Source organism: Podarcis liolepis, assembly GCF_965112155.1.
Source record: "Podarcis liolepis genome assembly, chromosome: 3".
NCBI classification, from domain to species: domain Eukaryota; kingdom Metazoa; phylum Chordata; class Lepidosauria; order Squamata; family Lacertidae; genus Podarcis; species Podarcis liolepis.
In genome coordinates, this window is record NC_139557.1 from 69,285,691 (window position 1) to 69,308,221 (window position 22,531).

Sequence of the window (22,531 nt, forward strand, 5' to 3'; positions counted from 1 at the left end):
CAGTGGCGTAGCGTGGGGGTGCAGGGGGGGCCGGCTGCACCGGGCGCAACATCTGGGGGTTAGGGTTAGGGGGCACAAATCCACGGGTTAGGGGGCGCAAATTACTTGCCTTGCCCCGGGTGCTGACAACCCACGCTACGCCACTGGAATGCACTGAAGAATAGCAACAGGCTGAAAGTGACTTAAAATTGGGGGAGGGGGGAGTGGAATGAGCACACAATCCCTGCCACAATGTCTCTGCATGCATGGGTTCCTCATCAAACCTTTGCACATTCAGCCCAAATGTCTGAAGGGGTCTTCTACATGCTTAGAAGCCTCCACACAATTGTGAACCCTGCAGACACACCCTCTCCTCCCCCCTCCTCAGGCTTTAAGCCCTCTCATGTTCATGCAGATGCCTGAACAGGGCTCTGGTGGTGATTAACTATATAATGACTCTATCCACACATCTGGTTTGCTTGTAATGTAAAAGTTGGGAGGGGGGGTTCCTTTTCTGTTGTCTTGCTAGCATAAAAAAGTAATTTTCTAAGAATGTGAAAACACCAGTTTAGTGGTAAGCTCAAACACACACACAACGCAGTGAAAGAAGAGATGAAGAATTCTGCCCAGACGGACAGCCAGAAATAATTTTTTTAATATAAAAGCTCAACTGAAATTAGATCACTTAGTGGTTATGCTGAAGACCAAGATATTCCAATGGAGAGACAGGCTTACCCTCAACACAACACAGTGGCGGGAGTGGTATAGCGGAATAGCAAAACATACATTTGGGATTATGTCATAGAGGGAGGAAAGACACATTAATCTAATCCAGCAGTGGGGTTTCTGTTTTGCCCAAACTTCAGCACACAAAACAGAACAGCCATTTGGGTATTTCCAGACAATTCTCCTTTCTCTCCCAAAAAGTATCATGCCCCTTTCATCCCTCCAACTGGCTACCTCCTAGCAACCTAGCCATTGTTCTTATCCATTTTCCTCACAATGATTTTAATATAGCCACCGTCATTGTGAACTATACCCACTGGGAGTTCTGACAAAGCCTGATTTAAGGGAGTCTCCCAGAGAAATTAAATTAGCATAGGAAACAGAGTTTCTTTCACTTAATTTCTGTTCTCATAATTAGCTTCCTTTGTACAGTTGCCCTCTATAGACTGTGCTTGTATATGTGTGTGCATTATGTTCTGTTCTTCATTTTTTCCTTGACCCTTCAACGTCCAATTTAGCTGGATCCCCCCTAATAGAGTAGTTGCATTTCACAGGTGCCACTTTACCTTTCGGGGTACCTATGACTGTAAGTCAGTAAAACATGTGTTCCATGTTCTGTGAAAATTCCACCTATCACGTGTACATATGTTGGAGAGGAAGCTGCATTTGGCCACAGATTTTCAGTTCATATGCATTCAGACAAAGAACAGAAAAAAGAAATACATATGCTGTAATTATGTTTGAGAGTGCAGGGGCCTCCCCTCCCCTTCACACACGTATGTAAAATGTTTGGAACAGTCCTCAGGGCAGTTTTGCAGAGTTTGTGATGCCGCGCATTCAAGCAACTTTAACGCCTAGTCGTAATGATCTTACCAGGGGTGCTTCTTTAGACAGCATTGATTATTACTTCACTTCAGAATCTGGTAAGCCAGCCCCACTGGAATTGAGGGCCCTTGTGCTTATTTTCTTGAGTGGACTCTTGGACACCTGCCCCCAAGACCTGCCCTGAATGCACTACTGGCAGCAAGTCAAATGCTATCTACTAACCAAATGTGGCAGGGAGCCTCCCAAAGGTCTCTCCAGTCTCACTAACATTCTACACAGATATGTAGGGTAAATGTGTGGATGTGCCAAGCTATTACAGTGGTACCTCGGGTTACATACGCTTCAGGTTACATACGCTTCAGGTTACAGACTCCGCTAACCCAGAAATAGTGCTTCAGGTTAAAAACTTTGCTTCAGGATGAGAACAGAAATCGTGCTCTGGCGGCGCGGCGGCAGCAGGAGGCCCCATTAGCGAAAGTGGTGCTTCAGGTTAAGAACAGTTTCAGGTTAAGAACGGACCTCCGGAACGAATTAAGTACGTAACCAGAGGTACCACTGTATCTATTTTGTCTCATTTGTATTGTTTCCTCCCAGCACCTTGTGAGACATTCACCCTATTAGCCTAAAAGCGCTGAGGAGCCAACCTGCTGTCACTGAGAGGCAGGAAAGTTTCCTAGGAAACAGGGTGGAACAAACTGTCAATGCTTTTTTTTTTTTTAAGGTGCAATGGTACAAATCATTCATTTTGCTCATGGAACTTAAGCACTGCAGCCTAAATCATTCAGGACAGACGTTTAACAAGGTGGACAGAATCCAACAGCACAATTCTAAACATTTACACTCAGAAGTAAATACCATTGAGTACAAAGTTTATTGGGGCTTTTTTGGTAGAACATGGTTAGAAATGTCAAGATCCAGAAATTACAGATGCAGACCCTCCAAGTGTCCCTATTTTCCAGGGATGTCCCTGATTTAGAGAAGCTGTCCCAGTTTCTGATTTGATCCCGGGCCTTAGGAGAGCCACTGCCAGTCTGTGTGGACAGTACTGAGCTAGACCGACCACTGAGAGGTATGGTTACCAGATTTTTTCAATGAATCTGGGGACACTTTTTTTTTGAAGCTGAGTAGCAGCAGGGAGTCAGTAGTGGGGATGGTGAGGCAAAAGACCCTGGGCCCAAGCACACATGCATATTGCATAAAGGTGCAAAGCCCTTCTTTCACACCTTGTGAAACATAAATGCGCAGTTTTTAAAAAAACTGGACAATGGTGCCTGCCTGTGGCTCCCGAGCCTCCCCTGATCTGTCAAAAGAAAGGGGGGAGGGGGCAGGTGATCAGGGGAGGCTTGGGAGTCATGGGCGGGCGGTGCGCCGTTGCCCAGTCTTTAAAAAACTTTGCGCATTTATGTTACATAGGGTGTGAAAGAAGGGCTTTGCACCTTGCCCGGCAAAGAAACCATGCACCTTGTGCCTCTCCAGGGCAATGGCCGCCCGCCAGCAACTCCTGAGCCTCCCCCATCAGTCAAATCAAAGGGGGAAGGGGGCAGAAGATCTGTACCACTGGACGTCCCCGGTTCCCCTTTGGCAGTGGCAGCGGCAGCAAGCAGCCCAGAGCCAGCCAGAGCCAACTGCGCTACCAGGCTGGCTCCAGGCTGCTGAGGCTGTCACTGCCACTTTTCCCAGGGACAGATGTGCAAATCTGGGGACATTCCGGGGACGGAATTTGTCCGGGGACAGATTTGCAAATCCGGGGACGTCTGGTAACCCTACTATAAGGCAGCTTCCCAGGTCCCTCAGGCCGCCATATCCCTTAGGCAGCCTTTAATTGTCTCAAGGCCCTTTTGATAGCAATGTGTGTTCAATAGGTGTCGGCGGTCCTATGAAAGCAAACTACCTCAGACACACAACATTTCGGAGCGCAGCTCTTGAGGAAGGAACGAGAAGTCATGCGGCCCCTGCCTGCCTCCCCCCCTCCTTCCAGGATGGAAAGCCAGGCCTGTCCTCTGCCTTTGGGGCCCTGCTGCTCAGCCTGCCTCCCGCCCCAAGCAAAGTCCTGCTGCCCGGACTGCCCCGCCGCCACAGACAGGCAGCTTCTGCCCTGATATTCGCTCTCCCGTGCAGTGGCATAGCGTGGGTTGTCAGCACCCGGGGCAAGGCAAGTAATTTGCGCCCCCTAACCCGTGGATTTGCGCCCCCTAACCCTAACCCCCAGATGTTGCAGCCGGTGCGGCGGCCCCCCCTGCACCCCCCACGCTACGCCACTGCTCCCGCGCAAGACGTCGAGGAGTGTTAGGTGGCAGCCGCCCGGCAGGGGCGGAGCTGGAGAAGGAGGAGTTGCTCGTGTGTTGCTGTTTGTCGGCTGTGAGGAGCAGAGTCCAGCAGGAGCCCGCGCCCAAGCAGCCGCCCTCCGCGCGCGCGCCGGCCACTTTCCGAGCGACCTCTGAGGCGCGAGCAACTCGGCTCCCTCGGCGTTTTCCCATTGGCCTTCTTGCCGCGGGGAGGCCGCCTGCTGCTGCTGCTGCTGCTGGGTCTGTGAGCGGCGCGAGGCGGGGCTGCGTTTGTTTGGGATTGGTACTAGCCCGCCGGGGGAGAGCCTGTGCGTGGAAGAAGAGCCCGCGAGGCGGAGAAAGCCGCTTCCCCTCTCGTGGAAAGCGAGGGCGAGCTCTCGAGGGGAGGAGGAAGCCCATTCCAGAGGGGCCGAGTTCTTCTTGTCAGCACACAGAACAGCAGCTCGGCGGCCGCCCTCGGAGGCGGACGGCTCAGCTCACCCTTGCGCGGGTCTCCTCGGAAGGAAACGCTGCTGGCTTACCCCGAGGTAAGGAGGACTAGGCGGAGGAAGGGGCATCCTTCCAGAGGGCTTTGCGAGTGTCTTCCCTTGTCCCACCAGCACGTACTCGGGGTAGACCCGCTGAAATTAATGGGTGCAGCCCATCTAAGACCATCGGCTCTAGTGGCTGAACTGATTCGGGTAGCACCCTGAGGCGCCTTCAGAACTTCTCTTGTTTAGGTTGGAGGTGAGCTACGAAGCTCGAAGCCGCCGCCCTCTCCTCAAGTTGCTTTAACACTGCAAAGCTCGGCTTTTGGGTTTGTTTGTTTTTTAAAAAATGGTTTCCTTCTGGAAGGTGGCGGAGTGTGAAAACTCTACTGGGATAGACGTACGTCTCCCGCCTCTTGTTTGCTCCGGCGTAGACCCGCTGAAGAAGACAACAGGTTTACTTTCCTGGGATTGATTCCCAGCCGCGGTGTATTTGCTTGATGCTTGGTAATCACTTCAGCTGCGAGAGTTTTGCTTGACTAGGCGGCGCCCGTTCTAATCAAATGAATTCTTCCTTCTGGAACTTGTAGGGGAACCCTATTCAGGTTTAATCAGAAGCAACTCAAGCCCCACAATGTTCGGTGGGATTTGTTATCCAGCGCGTGTGTTTAGGATTGCAGCCTTAAGGCTGCGTGGTCGGCTATTTAAGGCAGGAGCACGAATCTTTTTTGGAGTGGGTTTCTGATCTGCTCACAAGCTAGCCTGTGGTCTAGTTGGTAGAATCTGTGCTGTGGAAAGTTGTGGGAACACTGCCATAGTTTTAATGCATTTCTAAATTGTGTGCTAACCTACTAGTCCAGGAGGACAACGACCTCCTATGCGACTCTGCCCTTGGCATGTCCTTGATATTATAACACCTGTTTTAGTTACCCACCTTTTTAAAGCATTTAACTCTTAATCGGAGTGATCATTGATTTCCAGCATGGATCTAGAGAGCAGTTATTAGCCCACAGCAATTCAGAGTACAAAGATAGGAACTTGTGTGTGCGTCAGCAGAGAGCATTAGCCTGGCTACACACCCCATAACAGCCAAGCTATCTTGTGCATTTATTTATTTTTTTCAGAAGTTTCTATACTGCCAATATTAAGGGAGAACAACATGGTAAAATACAATAACATCCCAACAATAAAACAATTACAAAAGGCACCACCATAGCTGGATTAGTTAAATTTTCTGTAGTTTTGTATTTTTGAAGTTATTTTGAACTACATTTGAATTCTTAAGTTCTTGTTTCAAACTGTTTCTGTGTGTGTATGCTTTCCGTGGTGCCCAGCACAGAAAGGCACGCCTACCAGAGTGTCTGGATAATTTCACTGCAGTTCTTTAATCAGAAAGCATCCAAGAGGATACTAAAAATAAGCATGGTAGTTGTTATGAAAATGTTTCTGAACTTTTGCTGCTGTAGGTCCTGGCTGGATGTGCTGTACAAATACAGTAACTCATAATAAATATTGCTTTCTTCTTGAAGTGTTTAATAGCTTTCCTGCATAGTACCGAACATGCAAAAAAAGAAAAGAAAAGAGGAAAGCTGCTAAGCAAGATTGTCTCCAAGTCTTTGGTTTGTTTGTGGAGCTGTTATTTAACAAAGGCTGGAGGCAGATAATAGGTGCTTTTCCCCCCTAGGGGGTGGGGAGATTGTTGCCCATGGTATATACTCTCATCCTATTTTTGCCTTTGGTAAACTAGTTCAGTATGGTTCTCATATCTATCTATCTATCTATCTATCTATCTATCTACCTACCTATCTCTCTCTCTTACAGCAGCACCAGTGGGACAAAGAAAATATGTACACCATCCAGACCACTGTCCCTCTCAAACTGCTTTCAACTCTTCTAAAAATTGTCTCTGACCTCTTCCTGATTTACAGATTCAGCATGCATTACAGCCAAGAGCACTGGGGTTAGAGGAGTAGATTAATTTTATACAAAGACAGACCAAAGCTTAAAACTAGGAATACAGGAGACTGAAAGAAGTTTGCTTGTTACAGAAATGTAGCTTTGGGAAGTCCATATGTCTGGGATACTTTGTAAAAAAAAAGTATCCCTATCTTTCTTGAAAGAGAGTGGAACTAGAAACAAAGGTGTTTGCTAGCTACATGCTTTTGGTAACAAAGAATGATGATGAGAGGGAATCGTGGATTTATGGTTTAGGACATGGGTTATTAAAGATGCCCCTTCACACTCCTGAATCTTTGGAAATTGGCCTTTATCTGAAGACGTGGAGCCTTGCACTAAATTCTGTGCAGCTGGAGCTCTTGCTGAGCTGAAGGTTCCCAAGCACTTGCTGCTGGTGACACTTGTAATTATTAAGTCATCTGAGTGTTGTGATAAGGCTATTATTCACAAATAAGATGTGGCTGCCACGTCCAATTTCTCCCACTCATGTATAGTGTCTCCCTTCCCCCAGCTGCTGTGGTGGGTGACCTACTTATTAAAACAAGAGGCACCTGCTTTTAATTCTTTTCTTGAATTTAGGATTCTTCATCTTCTGTACATCAATAGTTTTTTTTATAAAAAAACAACCTTATATTATACTAGAATAGTCTTTTATTTATTTAAATCATTTCTATACTGCTTTACATTTCTGAAAGGAAAATCTCTAAGCAGTTTGCAAACAGAACATGACAAAATTTGTTAAACAATAAAATCACTCCTAGTAGTCTGCCAAAATTTGTAGAGATTACTATCTTTTAAAAAATGCTACAGCAATGGGTAAATGTTTTAAATGTCAAACAAACCTGTAAGGAGAATTTTGGATTTAGCAATGGGAAAGAATTTTAATCAAACTTGTGACCTTGGGTTATGCGTATATGACTTCCATTGGTTTTGAGATGGTATCTTGATGGTATGAAAGTATAAGGAGTCTCTGCAGTGACTTTGTGAATGCTGTTTTTCTTGCTCCACCCAGAGCTCTGCTTGAAACTAAATAAACCTGTTCATCAATGCTTATCGTGATGCTTTTTGGTTTTCTGCATAAAGATGCATGCAATATACAGTAAGCTACTGGGAAGCGTGATAATGGCATGGTTATCAAACAAGCACATCCTATAGGTGTTAAGTGTGTTTGATGCAAATCATCTCTTGCACTGAGATTATTTCATAGTCCACTTACTTTGGTTCTTGAAAACATTCATACTGTGTAACCATGGAAATGCATATTCTCTTTTGAAAGCTATTTGCAAGTGCCACACCAGCAGGAATAATTAGCTACTAACCATTTACCAGTTGTAAATAGGTTTATTTTCTAGTGCATCAATTAAAAGTGTCTTTGTTCCATCTCTTTTTAATGAATATTAGTTATATAAAAGAACATATTCACACTCGCTAGTTATAAAGTAAAAGTGAACAGATTTAAGCATCTCCCATGGGAAAAGGTAGCTATAAACATTGCAATACTACTTAAGCATTGAATAGTCCTGTCTTATGTGTTCTCATGTTACTCCCTGAGAAACTTGGATCATTTTTTTTTTAAAAAAAATTACACTAAACCTGAATAATCTAGATTCTAGAGGCTCTGGACTCCTGGATAATGCTGCTTTCCATATTACCGTTTTATATTACTGTTTACATAGTACTAACTATTTATGTAGGGACGCGGGTGGCATTGTGGGTTAAACCACAGAGCCTAGGACTTGCTGATCAGAAGGTCGGCAGTTCGACCTGTGATGGGGTGAGCTCCCGTTGCTCGGTCCCTGCTCCTGTCAACCTAGCAGTTTGAAAGCACGTCAAAGTGCAAGTAGATCAATAGGTACTGCTCCGGCGGGAAGGTAAACGGTGTTTGCCTGCGCTGCTCTGGTTCACCAGAAGCGGCTTAATCATGCTGGTCACATGACCCGGAAGCTGTACACCGGCTCCCTCAGCCAATAAAGCGAGATGAGCACTGCAACCCCAGAGTCGGCCACGACTGGACCTAATGGTCAGGGGTCCCTTTACCTTTTATCTATGTATGTAGCACTTTGTAGGATAGGAAGTGTTGGAAAGATGGGCCCCTGCCTAAGGGAGCTTACAGTTTATATTATGAAGAAAGAGATGACTACAAGGGAAAGGTAATGGGGGACAAATCTGTATGATTACATGTAAACATACTAGAAAGCATGGTTATAGTAGCAGAGGAGAGGAGAGGCAAAGGTTCTGTGGAAAACACTGTTTTTTTAGGTTGGCTTTGAAGAAAGAGACGGCAACCTGTGAGTATCTTCCAGGCACAAGATAATGGAGAAGTCATTTAAGGGAGAGAGAAACCATTCAGGAGGCTGAAAGTGGTAGAGTTGAAGGCACTAAGGAGGACAAGGATGTATGGACACAGAGGTGGGCAAGACCACTAAAGACTTTGAAAGTAAGCTTTAAGGAGCTTCTAAAGATTATAGGACAGATTGGAAGCCAGTGTTAGGAATGGAGGGGGAGTGTCACATGGTGTGTATGATGACAGTATCGGTGTGAAAATTTAAGTTGTGCATTGTTACAGTTACCTACAGTATCTCTTGGAAGGCAGTTTGTGAAGTAGAGTGGAAATTTCATAAGTGGCTGGGCAATCCCTGCCTTATGGGGCTTCCAGTGCACAGAAGTGGTGGCATCCATGTGAACAGAGTTATGTTTGAGTAGGTCCATACTCTCCTCTACTCCCCCCTACCTTGTTAGCCTACCTCTTTATGGCCCCTTTACACGAGCTGATTCACAGGACATAGACCCATATGAATAGCAGTCACACGTCTGGACTAGCAGTGGCTTATCTAAGTAATGACCCATAAAATCATGTGCGAACTCACTTTCTTTGTAATATTTTCACCACTCAGGCTTGTGGATTGTGCTCTTATGCTAAATAATAAAGGCTGCACACCAAGAAGTTAGACCTGTTTCGTCTATTGTGAAAAATGTAAGTTAGTCTCTCATCTTTGTAGCTATCAGAGCAATAACAACTTAGCTTGCCCAAAAGGAAATTCCTACTCTGCAGAAAGAGGGAGAGTGGCCAAGAGAGGACACACATCATTCTAATTAATTGAGTCACTTTGCATCATTAGGATACTACAGGCACATGTGTTTTTCTCTTACAATTCTGGAATTACAGAGTTTGCTCAAAAACAGAAAGGTGGTGATTAGCACTGGAGTGTGGACTGAACCCATATTACTCCATGTAGTATTTTAAATACAGTGGAAGCTCAGGTTGCAGACGTAATCCGTGACGCATGCACGAGCAGCAAAACCTGGAAGTAACCCTTTCCGGTACTCCGGGTTTCCCTGAAAACGTGTAACTCGAAGCGTCTGTAACCCAAGGTACCATTGTATATGAAGGGAAAATATTTATTTGTTTCCACATGTTGTGAATTGCCATATTACCTGTAAACATGATAAAAGCTTTGACCTTGTCTCACTTGCAGCAGAGGATACCTATTTGCCTGAACCATGCAAAAGATCTTTATGTAACCTATTCTCTACTTTCCATATGAAATTGAATACTCTCATTTTTTGGGAAGGTTGACTTTTTTGTTTTTTCTGTATCTGCCCTGCATCACTGAGATTTGGTATTTCGTTAATTATATTTGATAAGTTGCAAAGCAGCTTCAAATTTCAGCTTAGCCACAGCAATATGGCTGAGTAGGAATACTATGCAAAATGGCTCTGCATCTCACACTCCAAACATGTTTGCTCTGGGTGGTTTCCTTCAGCAAACTCCTTAAGTGGAATTGTCAGATGAACATCCTGAAATATCTATATTGGCATTCCCAGGAGCCCTGATTACTTGGTAGATGTCTGATGGTTGTGCATACAGATCTGTCACTTATACTTTGTATTTGCCAAAGGAAAGACTAGCACAACATTAGTGTATCTGTGGCAAACATGAATGCTGCATAAAGTGTGGAACCACTCCTTAGTCTTGTGCTTGATCTGCTGTTAGAGAATGAAGCATAATCTCCATTGTGATATATAAGATACATATTGGCTGAAATAATACTTTTTGAGTACTGGAGACAAAATAGGAAATTTATTCTAGAGTTTCTGCTTTTGATCAGCCTCTGCAATGGCGTAGCGTGGGGGGTGCAGGGGGGGCCGGCGGCACCGGGCGCAACATCTGGGGGTTAGGGTTAGGGGGCGCAAATCCACGGGTTAGGGGGCGCAAATTACTTGCCTTGCCCCGGGTGCTGACAACCCACGCTACGCCACTGAGCCTCTGGGCTCTCAAGAACTATTTCCAAAGGATGCACACACATGGATGGGCATATTGCTGTGTTGCCAGATTTCTGCACACTTGTATTTCCATGCAGGCACTGGTGGTTTGCTGTTTGCCAGGAGCAGGCACTGTGTGATCCATGATAGTAGCTTCTAGAGCTGCAAAGAAGAAAACAGGATAAATCACTTAGAGGTTTTAACAATTACGCAGTAGAAAGACCTTTCAAACAAACAAACAAACAAACAAACAAACAAACAAACACAGACTTAGTGAATTCTTAAGACCAGAGTAATTATTCATATAAAGTCTGAAATCAGTTATTCATTTTATGTCTGATTCAGACCTAAAAAAAATGATGCCATGATTGTGGAAATAGCACCACACTGATACCTCTGTAGTGACAATTTGCTTACCAGGTAATATTGTATCCAGGAATGGTTGAGCAGGCATCTGTGGAGGAGAGAAACACTGGTTTCCATGCATGAATCTGACCTTAATAATCAGTATATTTTATAAGTTCAAAGATTTGACAAAAGTTAGTTCAGAAAATATATATCAGTTTGGGACTCAAAGTGGAAGAAACCAATCTGCATTTTACGTGCATTTCTGATGTATTAAGAGTTAATTACTGTGGTACCTCGGGTTACATACGCTTCAGGTTACAGACTCCGCTAACCCAGAAATAGTACCTCAGGTTAAGAACTTTGCTTCAGGGTGAGAATAGAAATCGTGCAGTAGCAGCGCGGCAGCAGCAGGAGGCCCCATTAGCTAAAGTGGTGCTTCAGGTTAAGAACAGACCTCCGGAACAAATTAAGTACGTAACCAGAGGTACCACTGTATGCATCTCCTCCCTTCATGTGTTGGCATGAGTTTTCTCCACCCTTGGGGGACCTTGTATCTCCTAGGAGAAGTGCATTGCTTCCCCCTTTAAATGTAATACTAGAAGCATGAATAGTGATGCACTGAGTCAGTTACCTATCTGCTTTTTGTGTCATCAAAAGAGATTCCCATTTCCTTTGTAGAAGTATGGTGTGTGACTGCTTTGGCGTATGCTGATGTTAGTTGTAGTGAACAAAAAGACCCTGATGTCAGTGGTCAGATAAGGGTTTATGTGTTTGTGGGATGTGTGTTTATTCTATGTGGTGCAACCTTATCTGGAGTAAAGACAGAAACTAGCACAATTTCTAGCAATGAGGTGATAACTTTGTAAATGGTATCAGGACGTGGGTATGATTTCTGTTTTTCCTAAGAGAGTTACTTTTTTGAAATCACGTGTGCTTTGTAATATGTATGTGATGTTTCTGTCCTATAATATTTATTGAGTGTGTGTGTGTGTGTGTGTGTGTGTGTGTGTGTTTATAGAGGCCTCTGAGTTCTACTGTGCAGAACATTTTATTTAAATAATTGTGAACCTGTAGGGTCATCTAGGGTAGTGTTTGCTTTTTGAATAGTTTGGGCCTCTTTCATTGTTTGCATCTATTGTTACCAACAGGGGGGCTAACCTGAGCAGAAGATCGGGGGTGCAATGACAAAAGAAAATAGATGTTCAAGGATTCAACTTCTGAGTAAGAACTTATATAAGAACTTATATACCCAAGAGTACACAGAATACCCAAGAGTACACAGAATTGCAGTGTTGAAATAGCCTTCTATGGCCATGGTCTGGCAGGTTTTGGGTTACTAGTTTCATTGGGATAAATAATAATAATAATGATGATGATGATGATGATAATAATAATAATAATTTATACCCTGCCCATCTAGCTGGGTTTCCCCAGCCACCCTGGAATGTATGGAAGCAAAATTCTAATCTTGAACTGTTGAGCTTTAGCACATAGTAAAAGTGCAGTCATGTGTATACAGGTGTAATTAGGCATTTTTGCTGCTCTTTGCTTTTTAAAGTTGTGTGAATTTTGTGTATTTAATTGAGGCCCTTGGGGTTTTTTGGGGTTTTTTTTTTAAGGAAGCTGTTCTTTATCTCCATCCATGGAAACTGTGTGTTGTGGAATGCATTGCTGTTCATGACAAGATGCTTTCTGACCTCTGGCTAAGCAATAAATACAATGAAAAATACCATTTGGAACTGGGCATTTTGTTGACATTTCCAGGGCATAAGAAATCCATTTTGATTTTCTAGTTATATTTTGTATAGTTTTTATTAATTGGCATCATATTCCAAGAATAGTGGCTTATTTAGTGGTTTTATTGTAAAGTACAGGAAACTTTTAAACCGAAGACAAAGCAGATTTCAGTCAACAGCTGAATACAGTTATTGACCTTTAAATAACCACATCCTTTTGTATTTACATATGTGTATATGAATATTTGAGTTGGGCTCTCTAATATCCACAAATAAAGTTGCTATCCTTCTGCCACATTCTATCCAAATGGTTACATTTCCTTCAACTTTGCTGCTATAAGATTCTAATTACTCTGAGAAGACTGGCCGGAAAAGAAGAATTAATTTTATTAAACAATGTAGTATGGGCAGACGAATAATTTACTTTGGTTGTGATGGTTAGCATATAGGGCGGGTTTTGTTTATTTTAGAATTCAGAATTTGTTTTTACAAGAACTGGAGTGAGGGAAAAACATGGTGGGGTTGTGCTTTAATGTTACAAAGATTTTGCAAAGAAGTGTGGCCAGTCTTACTAATTACACTAGAGTCCATTTGCATTCTGCAATTGCAGTGTTGCTCCTTTCTTCCACTCAGGCAATGTGAAAAGCTGCAGGTCTGTGGGTAGAGACCATACAGCAACTCCACCCCCCACCCAAGTTTGGGCAATATCTTCCCCTCTCCCAGTTCTTTAGTGTTTTCATTTGCCTGATTTCATGCCATGATTCATTTCTTCTGGATTACAACAGATTCCTCCATGCATTTCTGAAACGTTGCGAAGTTCATGAGATGTGTGGCCAGTTGCTGAACAATTGTGATCCCCTCTGACATTTTGCTGATCAAACATTAGCCACACATACTTCAGACAAATGCATAGGGCATGCCAGTTTTGCTTCAGCTACTTTTAAAATCTTGGTATTTGTTTATACAGGAATTCCTAGCACACCCATCAAATGTTTCCAGTTTTATTTTCACAGAGAGTTACTGTTTCTTGTGACTCTGCCCATGTATCAAAATCTATAACTAAATGGGATTTTGGAAGCCAGATAATGAATAAAATGTAAGGTTCTCCGCAAGGAAAATGAAATTATGCTTAGCATGTTGTTGGTTTAATAAACCAAGTATGTTTGAAAAAATAATATAAATCACAATCGTAGCATAGTTTTGGGGGGGGTACCAAGTGTTATAGATGGACAAAAGTACCAGAGGTTTCTCCATTATTAACACAGTTCAACATTCTTTGCCTAGAAAACTCGTTGGAATTCACAGTCTGTAATTTGGCATAAAAATTGAAGTAAACCCCAGATGCTTTAGGGAGCATATTGAATATTTCTCAAAAGTAATGAATGGTTCTATTTCCCCCTTTTCTTTTTTTAAATAACCAAACCCATAAACCACACACATGTATTTTCACATTTATATCTTTCTCCTTCGCACATATTTTCATGGCCTGTTGTTCAACAGCAAGCAATCAGCAGGTCAGAAAGCATTAAAAATAGTTCACATACTAGGCATGCGAGTTATATGCCCACAGTGTATTTGACTGTGCCTACATCTGTTCATAGTCAGCATATCATGTACAGCAATGCTTAAATAATTAGGAATATGCATTACTTTCCATTTAGCATAGGCAAATGCTCTGAAGCACTGTGTGAGCTGTGTAGCTTTGTTCCAATTATGCACTCTCATGCGCTAATTCAGCAGCACTGCACAACACAGGTGATTATTCTGATGCACAAAATGCAATCCTTCTTTAAAAAGAGGGGGGACCCTTCCTAGTAGCAAACAATTTCTTCAGTGTTAATCTGTGCATACATACTTATACTGGCTACCCTCAATATTAAGGAGAATAGGGTCACTGTTTCCAGCTCTGTGCTGTAGGGCTAGGGTGCATGGGCTGTTAGGGAAGTTAGTACCTTTGGTGGGGACACATCGTGCTTCTTTTGTATTAGTTTGCCCACCTTTGATCCCCATTCTGCACTTAGCTCAGGGGTCAGCAAACGTTTTCAGCAGGGGGCTGGTCCACTGTCCCTCAGACCTTGTGGGGGGGAGCGGACTATTTTTTTTTTTGGGGGGGTGAACAAATTCCTATGCCCTACAAATAACCCAGAGATGCATTTTAAATAAAAGCACACATTCTACTCATGTAAAAACACCAGGCAGGCCCCACAAATAACCCAGAGATGCATTAAAATAGAAGGACACATTCTACTCATGTAAAAACACGCTGATTCCTGGACCGTCCGTGAGCCGGATTTAAAAGGCGATTGGGCCGGATCCAGCCCCCGGGCCTTAGTTTGCCTACCCATGACTTAGCTCTTATATGTGGCTCCTAGAAGCTGCCAGCCTGTGATGGTGGCCACACCCTGGGAATAGATTTGGCTGGCTAAACCAAGTGAGGGTAGCCAATGGGTCTCAAACTCTCAGTGTGTTAGGGACTTACCCTGCATGCAAAAACAGGCTCCATTTGAGCAGACAAGACTAATAGTGGCCTCAACAGGCAAGAAGGCAGTTTCTGCACATGCTGTAAAGAAGCAGATGGGGCTTGTCAACCTAGGAAGGTAGCCAATCTCGAAGAAGTAAAACTCTGATCCTAAACCTCTGCTGCCTTCTGGGATATCTTCAGGAGAAGAAAAGGCTAAGGAGTAAACCCTAAACAAATCCTGAGTCCCTAAGATGGTTGTATTGCTCTGCTGTCCTTTGGACTACATCAGTGAGGCTGATACACACTGCCCAGGCTTGTTCCTTGGGGAGATCACTGTTTCGCAGTGCAAACTGCCAAAAATGCAAAGTCCAACAAAATTGCCTTGCTGACAATTTCATTTTCCAGAAGATGGGAGAAGCAACAGAGGGGTCATCTCTCATGGACCTGGTTCTCACCAACAAGAAGGAACTGATTGATGAAGTGAAAGTACAGGGAACCAGGGGTGCCACCTTGGATAAAATATTGTGGGGCAGGTAAGCCCCACTTCACATAATCAACCACAAGATGCTGCACACACATCTATTTGAATGACAAGGCCTATCAACTGGGGGGGGGGCTCAAATATTTTATTGGGTGGGGGCAAAGGGACCTGAGCCCCTAGAAGTTGGCTCCTATGCAGGGAACCTTGGGGGGAAGAGCGCATGTCCTCATTTGCACAAGACAAATATTGCAATCACATATGAGGTTTTGCTGCTGTGATGTGCTACCCATATATGAGTTTTCCCTCAGATCCAGTTTTAGTTCAGCAGACACAGATGATTAGCCTGCAGTACTACTAATACCTGTGATGCTGAGGGATTCTGATACGGAGACCACCTTTCCCTTCTCCACATGCTTCCCCTCTGTTGATTTATTTTTAATTCCTTGTGCAAGCTTATTAGTCAGAATATGAAGCACACTGCCATATCTCAGTAAGATAATGTTCAAGTGCATTTTGCATTTAAGTTTTAAACTTTGAAGGGATACAGGGATCCATAGCATTTTTGGACCCTGGCACACATTTGAAAATCGAAGAAACTGTTGTGGGTGCCACAAAATGCCCATTTCACAGCAGAAGAAAAGACAGTACTTGGACCCCCCCCCCAAAAAATAGGCAAAATACATATAACCCCCCCCCCAAAAAAAAGAAAAACAGCAACCAACAACACAGGTAACCCTCCATTCTGGCAACCAGAAAAGTGTCCATGGGTGACACATTGAGAACTCCAATTTTAATGTGAGTTATTCTGCTGACAAAACATCAGAAGGCAAAATGTGGGATGATTCTATCCTAATTAAAGCTCATCTCACCACTTTTGTTCTTTAGATAAGTGGTTGTGGTCTGCTTCTAAATATTTTTATATAGATTTTAAAAGCATAAAGGCTTCAACTAGAGTGTAATGAACCAGCTGGGACAGAGGCAACAGTATAGCCTGAACAGCTTTTATACATTTTTCACCTTATATGGAAAGGTGTCTGCAACTTGTCAGGCAGAAGTAATATTTGCAGCTGTTATCACATTCCTTGAAGTCAGAAGAAATAGCTTATTTTTTACTGATAGAGTAAAGTTTGTTGCATTTGTATGCTGGTTCAGTACTGGTTTGGTACTATCTATGTTACTCTGGACAATTATTATACCTAAGCAAGATAATGCCTTTGCATTTCTTAGTGCTCTGTTACTGAATTCTTTCGTTTTCTTGAATAGACAACTGCAGATGGCTCCAGCTATATTCATGATTCTATCTCCAGGGGCTGTTGATATTTCCAAATCCAGTGCACCCTACCAAGCCACTTTGTCAGTAACAACCTACCACTGAGCCAGCCAGCCTTCCCCACTTATCCCTGTTCCATAGGTCCATGATGAAACTGCAAACACATTGTAGCACTCAGTATCGTAGCCTAGTGTGGTACCAAATCCTGCACAGCCTTTTATTTTTGCCTGTGGTGGCCCCTCACAAAACCCTTTAAAAAATAATTGTAGCCATGTTCATGTGAACTTTGTGTTGTTTTTAGAAAAAAAATCTCCATTTCAAAACAACATTTGTTGTGTCTACCAAATAACAAACCACAAGTTCTGTTTGAGCAGTTTCATATTTGCTGCATTGTCTTTTAGTCTTCAATTAATATGTAATTAATATAACTAATGCAACTAAACGACAATAAAACCAGAGAGAGTATCCTAGACTTTTCAGATGTGATCCAGCCAAGGCATGTTAAATGTCAATGATTTGCTTGGCAAGTTAAGCTTGTGTTTTATTTTCTTCCATCCAAATTAATAACCTTAGGAAAACTTTGTGGCAGTGGAGTTGCACCCATTTACCTCTTGGGGAGAAGGCTTGAATTGGGAAATAGTTGCAATACTGTAACCTGCATGTGTGGAAGAGAGCAGAATGCTGACCAGGTCCCTGCTGGCCTTGCTATTCCATGTCTAATGTGAAGTGCTCTCACTGTAAAATTCATACGAGCTCTCCAAGCTGCTCAGATTTACTGTTAAGTTTCCACCCATGTGCTTGAGCATTGCTATTTTAGTAAGTTGAAGTCTATATATAGGAATAGTGGTAAAATTTAAATACTGTGCAAAACTTTGTCTTAAAGATAGAAACCTTTTGAAAAATCGAGTTATAAAAGTAAATGATATTGTATGGAAACCAAATGTAAAAGGATTTCATTTTGGTTTGTTACTAAGCAGATGACTAATGTTTCTGCTGGCATGCAGACCCTATAATTGGAGAATCTAGCATGTAAATGTTTTAAATACCAGGTTTGTTTCTTTTTGGTGCATAGAACTCGGAGACTATGATATCCAGGATACACAAATCTGGGTGAAATAGATTCTCTACCATTCAAACTTCCACCGGAGGCATTTTCAATTCACTACAGTAGGATTTCTGTAAGACAGAACTGAGTTATGCCCCAGAGTTTTATATGTTGGCACGGCCATTGCAAAAGTGGGAAAGGAGGGGCATCTACTCGCATCATAACCTTTTAGAGATGTAAGTAAACACATGAAGCTGCCTTATTCTGTCCATCAAATCACAATTTGTCCATCCTAGAGGTCCACAACCTTTTCAGGCCAATGGGTGCATTTGGATTTTTGAGCGAGTGCGGCATGTGCTTCCCTTTCTGGCCACTTCTGGATCAGCTCCCCACCCCAAAGAGATAGAAAGAGAGAAAGCACTGGTACACACATCACTTTGCCAAGGCATCTGGCAAAATTTGGACCTAGCAGAATTAATCTGGGCCTTAAAAATTACATAGAGCTGAGAGGGGACATGGAACAGAGTGTTGCTCTTCCAGCTCCCTCCTTCTGAATGCTTTTAAAGGGAAATAAAGATAACCATGAGTGGGTAGAGCTCAGAGGCTTTGAGAGTACTAGGGGCATCTCGAAGATGCCATTGTTTCCACAAGCACCACATTGACAACCACTGTTTTTGCCCAGTGGAATCAGCAGCAACTGTTGTAATGAGTTCTGATATGGAGAGCGCAGGAACTGAAGCTGACACTAAGTTACTCAGCTTGAACTGTCATGGTTAAGGTATAAGCAGGACTGAGTGTATTGTGAACGTTTGTAAATTTGCCAAGAAAGGTTGAAACCTAGCTTGGAAGACATGAGTACCCTGGGAATCTTGAGGGTGGTCCCCCCCTCCATTGCTGCTATTTCAGAAAGCTGATATCCTCTTCACTAAGGGAAGTTGATGTAGGCATGCTAGCAGCATCTTCCAAGACTCAGAAGAGGGATGCGGTGGAATTCCATAATCAGCCCCGCACAGAGCTTTCTCAGTGCTTTCTCTTTACCCAGCTACTCTTCCTTGCTCCTTTGTTTGATTCTTGACCTCTAATTCCTATATATACTTTTCTTCCTTGCAAGGAAAACCCTTTATATAATTTTTGAAAACTCTTGATTCTTGAAGACTTAATGAATTATGGGATGTGATGTGTGGCAAGTGCCAATTTGCACAGCTAACCCAGAATCAAGAATCTGTCATGTGAATCTCCATGTACAAAAAGTGGTTGTTTTCCTTGAACAGTCCCCCTGCCCAAACCAGACAATTCATTTGCTTCCATCAAATTGTGATAAGCCCAAACTCAGATTTGTTCTGCTTATTTAAGCAAAGTGAAGCCAAGTAAAGATGAGCCTACTACGATCTGAAAAACCTATGTAAAAGTAGGTTTGACCTGATAACTAGTAAATCTAGTTGAATATTCTCTTTCAGTTATTGTTGCCTGGCCTTGAAAATGCATTGTCTGTAAAATTCAGTTACCTGGAAGTTAACAGGTAGGCACAAACTTTGTACCTAGAGAAAGAGCTGAAGGTATGATGAGTGAACAAAGTCAGCTGACAAAGAAATCCTACTGGGCCAACGCAAACAAAATTTAAGGTGTATTAAATGCCAAATCCAAAGTCCTGTTGGGCTCATACTAGCAGGGTGGAATGTCTAGAGGGACAATTGCCACTCCTTTTGGTTCTTCCTGGGGAAAAAAGGATTTCCCTCTCATTGGGGCAATTGGAGGAAAATAAACTTCACCTGCTCTACGACTGCTGTAATTTTTCTTTCTTTCTGGGATGTGCTGATGTACTATTTTGTGGCACATAGTGACAAGAGTTTTCACAATATTTTTAACAAGATTAAGCTCATTCTAGTGGCAGGAATTAGGAAATATTTTGTGCCAGATTAGCTCATGGCTCAGGAAACATCAATCCAAATAAAGTTCCATTATGAAACTTGGAAGGAAAGGTTCAAGCAAAACCATTATTTTTGGATGGAACACTTTTCTATCACTTAAAAAAAAAGCTGACTATTTTTGGGCAGAATTTCTTACTCCTTTAAGGAACCCAACAGAGTTCTGAAACTATTGAAATGCGTAATGAAGAGTACATCCAGATTAGGAACATCTGGTCATAGTAGTATAAAGCAATTAATGGCAGGTTCATTAACCAGCTATTAAAGACCTGGGTTTGGGTGGAGTAGAAGCATGTCTTGGCTTCTACCCTTTTATAGTAAAGTCCTCAACCTGAAAAGTATCTAAGCACATCATAGGCCAAAATGTGCCTCAGGCAGTGACTACCAGTAAGGTGTAAACAGCAGCTATGCAGGCTTCCCGTAGTACATTCTTCCATTATGCAGATGTCCTGTCATTGCACGGATTTTGCATAATCCCATCTTCAAATGACAGAAGAATTTTAAAAAGTAAGTTCATGCTACTTTAAACTGGGCTATGTCCTCAAGCCCCCAAATGTTTAGGTACCTAACATCTGTCAAAAGAGGACAAAACCCCCAACACGATTGCTACGTAAAATTTTATTGTTCAGTTATATTCCGCTTTTTATTCTTCCATGGATATCAAGGGAATATGCTGGTGTTGTTCATTCATGACCTGGCCTGGTCTGGCACTGATTAGACCTAGAACTTAGCTGAACTTTAACAAAGTGGTTGTGTTATAATAGTGGCTGCATAGCATGTGTTAAACTGTGTTGACTACTTGTGCTGCTGCTGGTTTCTTGTAGCCAGTCTGCATGCTAAATCATAGTTTAGTGTTGCAAGAATAAGCCTAGGCAAGCTTTGGACTCACAAATTCCCCCTCCCACAAAAGGAGAAATTCAGAAACTTTAGCTTGTAGCTGACATTAATTGAAACTTTTCATGTTGCTCAAAAACTTCTAACTCTGGTAAATCTTATCCATAGTTTGTTTGAAAGAACCCAACTTCAAACCATGGGTTATGTAACTGGCTTGTTTAAACATTAATCTGGCTTGTTAACGTTAATCAGTTTTGGTTTCAGTTCAGACAACATGCAAAACTAGCTAACAGAAATTGGAAGGGAAAGCTTCTGAATGCCTCTTTGCAACTACATCTACAGAAAGGGGAGAATAGAGGACCCCAGCCATTGTTGCAGCTTGTTCTTTCCACACTAAACAATGGTTTAGCATTATGTCTGAACATGACCAAAATTTAGTAGTCATTCCAGTGTGACCTCCTTTCTGTAGCATTCCAAGTGACTGCAGCAGAAGGATTTGGATAATGTTTTGCGTATTGCATAGTTGGGGGCAGTAAATTACTGCCTCCCTGTGCAGGTACATCAATCATGTAGCAAACTTTTTAAAGCAGCTGCCTCTTGGTTCTTGCCTGGGTAGTCTCTTTTGACCTGGAGTCATCAAGTTCTGTTTGAAATATTGGGAACATATGAATCGGTGAGACATCACCTTTGCGTGTCCTTCAAGGGAGTTAAGGCTCAGGTGTGGAATAATGGCATCACATTGCTACTGCATGCAATATATTACAACTTTGATAGGAAATGATTTTATGATCCTTTCCCCACACAAAGATAGCTTTGTGTAACTAAGATACAACATGAAGCATCCCTTATGTGTAACAGGTGGGAAAGTTGTTCTCCCTGAGCAATTTTGGTTTTTTAGGCTGCTATTTGTTGTGTCTCTTTCCTTAACCAATCACTCTGTTACCACGGAGTTGCTGTTTGCACCAGGAGTGGTCAGCATCTTGTCGTGGAAAATCAGGCACTGCAATGAACTTATGCATGGTATATGTATTTTCATTGAACTCTATTGCTTTGGCAGCACAAACGTAGCTTTAAGCAGATGTAACTATTACTTATGCTTAATAAAAGTTACTTCATTGTGTGTTTCCCTTAGACATTCTAACCATAACTTATTATTGGTGTTGTTCCAGGTCTGTTAATTGGATTTCTGCTAATAAATTTTACACATTCTTCATTTATAGCTCTCCAGCAATTTTAATTGAAATCAGTTTCTTTTCTGGTTGCATTTGAAGACAAGAATTCCAATGTTGTAATGTCCTGTTTTGTACAATGTTGTAATGGTTGGAATCTTGGGTATTTGATCAGCTTCCACTATGAAACAAGGTTGTTTTGCTTTTGAGGAAGTGTCAGACACAAATGCAAACAGTCTTGTTATAATAGCTGGGAACAAATAATCTCTTTCGAATCTTATTGCTCATGCTTCCTTTTGGGTGTGATTTCCAGTTTGGTGTTGATATATGCTAATTCTGTTTTGCCTTGTATTATTGAGACAGGAGTTCTAATTCTTAATGAAATTGTGGGTAATTTGTTTTTGAATCCTTCTGGAATAGATACTGGGTCCAAAGCACAGAAATTAATTGTTCACATTGAAAATTAGATTTGATTCTCCATGTGTTACCCTTTTGAGCTTAGTATATTTCAAGAACCTTCCTCACAAATGCTTAATAGATAGAATCTTTGATTGGTTCAGCACCAAGTAAGAACTTTGACTGGCAAAATACTTGTAGAACCTCAAGCATTCAACAAGGAATGAGCTAGGATTGAGAGTTTGTGGCTCACCAAGAACAGAAGCTGTTCCTACTCTATATAGACAGCAAGGCTGTATTACCTGGCCCCAGTCCAAGACCTGAAGAACTTTAGGATGCTTTGTAAGGAGCTGGCCCCAACCTTT

At 42.5% G+C, this 22,531-nt stretch overlaps 1 protein-coding gene across 3 annotated transcripts in view; it reads left to right on the forward strand.

Annotated features, from left to right (window-relative positions):
- Nucleotides 1–3,808: 3,808 nt before the first annotated feature.
- Nucleotides 3,809–22,531, forward strand: part of TIAM2 (TIAM Rac1 associated GEF 2) — a 121,754-nt gene continuing 103,031 nt past the window's right edge. Inside the window, exon 1 of one of the 3 annotated variants that reach the window (XM_083496385.1) lies at nt 3,809–4,342. The gene's annotated coding sequence lies outside the window, so the exon portion shown is untranslated. The remainder of the gene's footprint in view (nt 4,343–22,531) is intronic. The other 2 variants (XM_083496382.1, XM_083496383.1) reach the window with 2 other exon arrangements.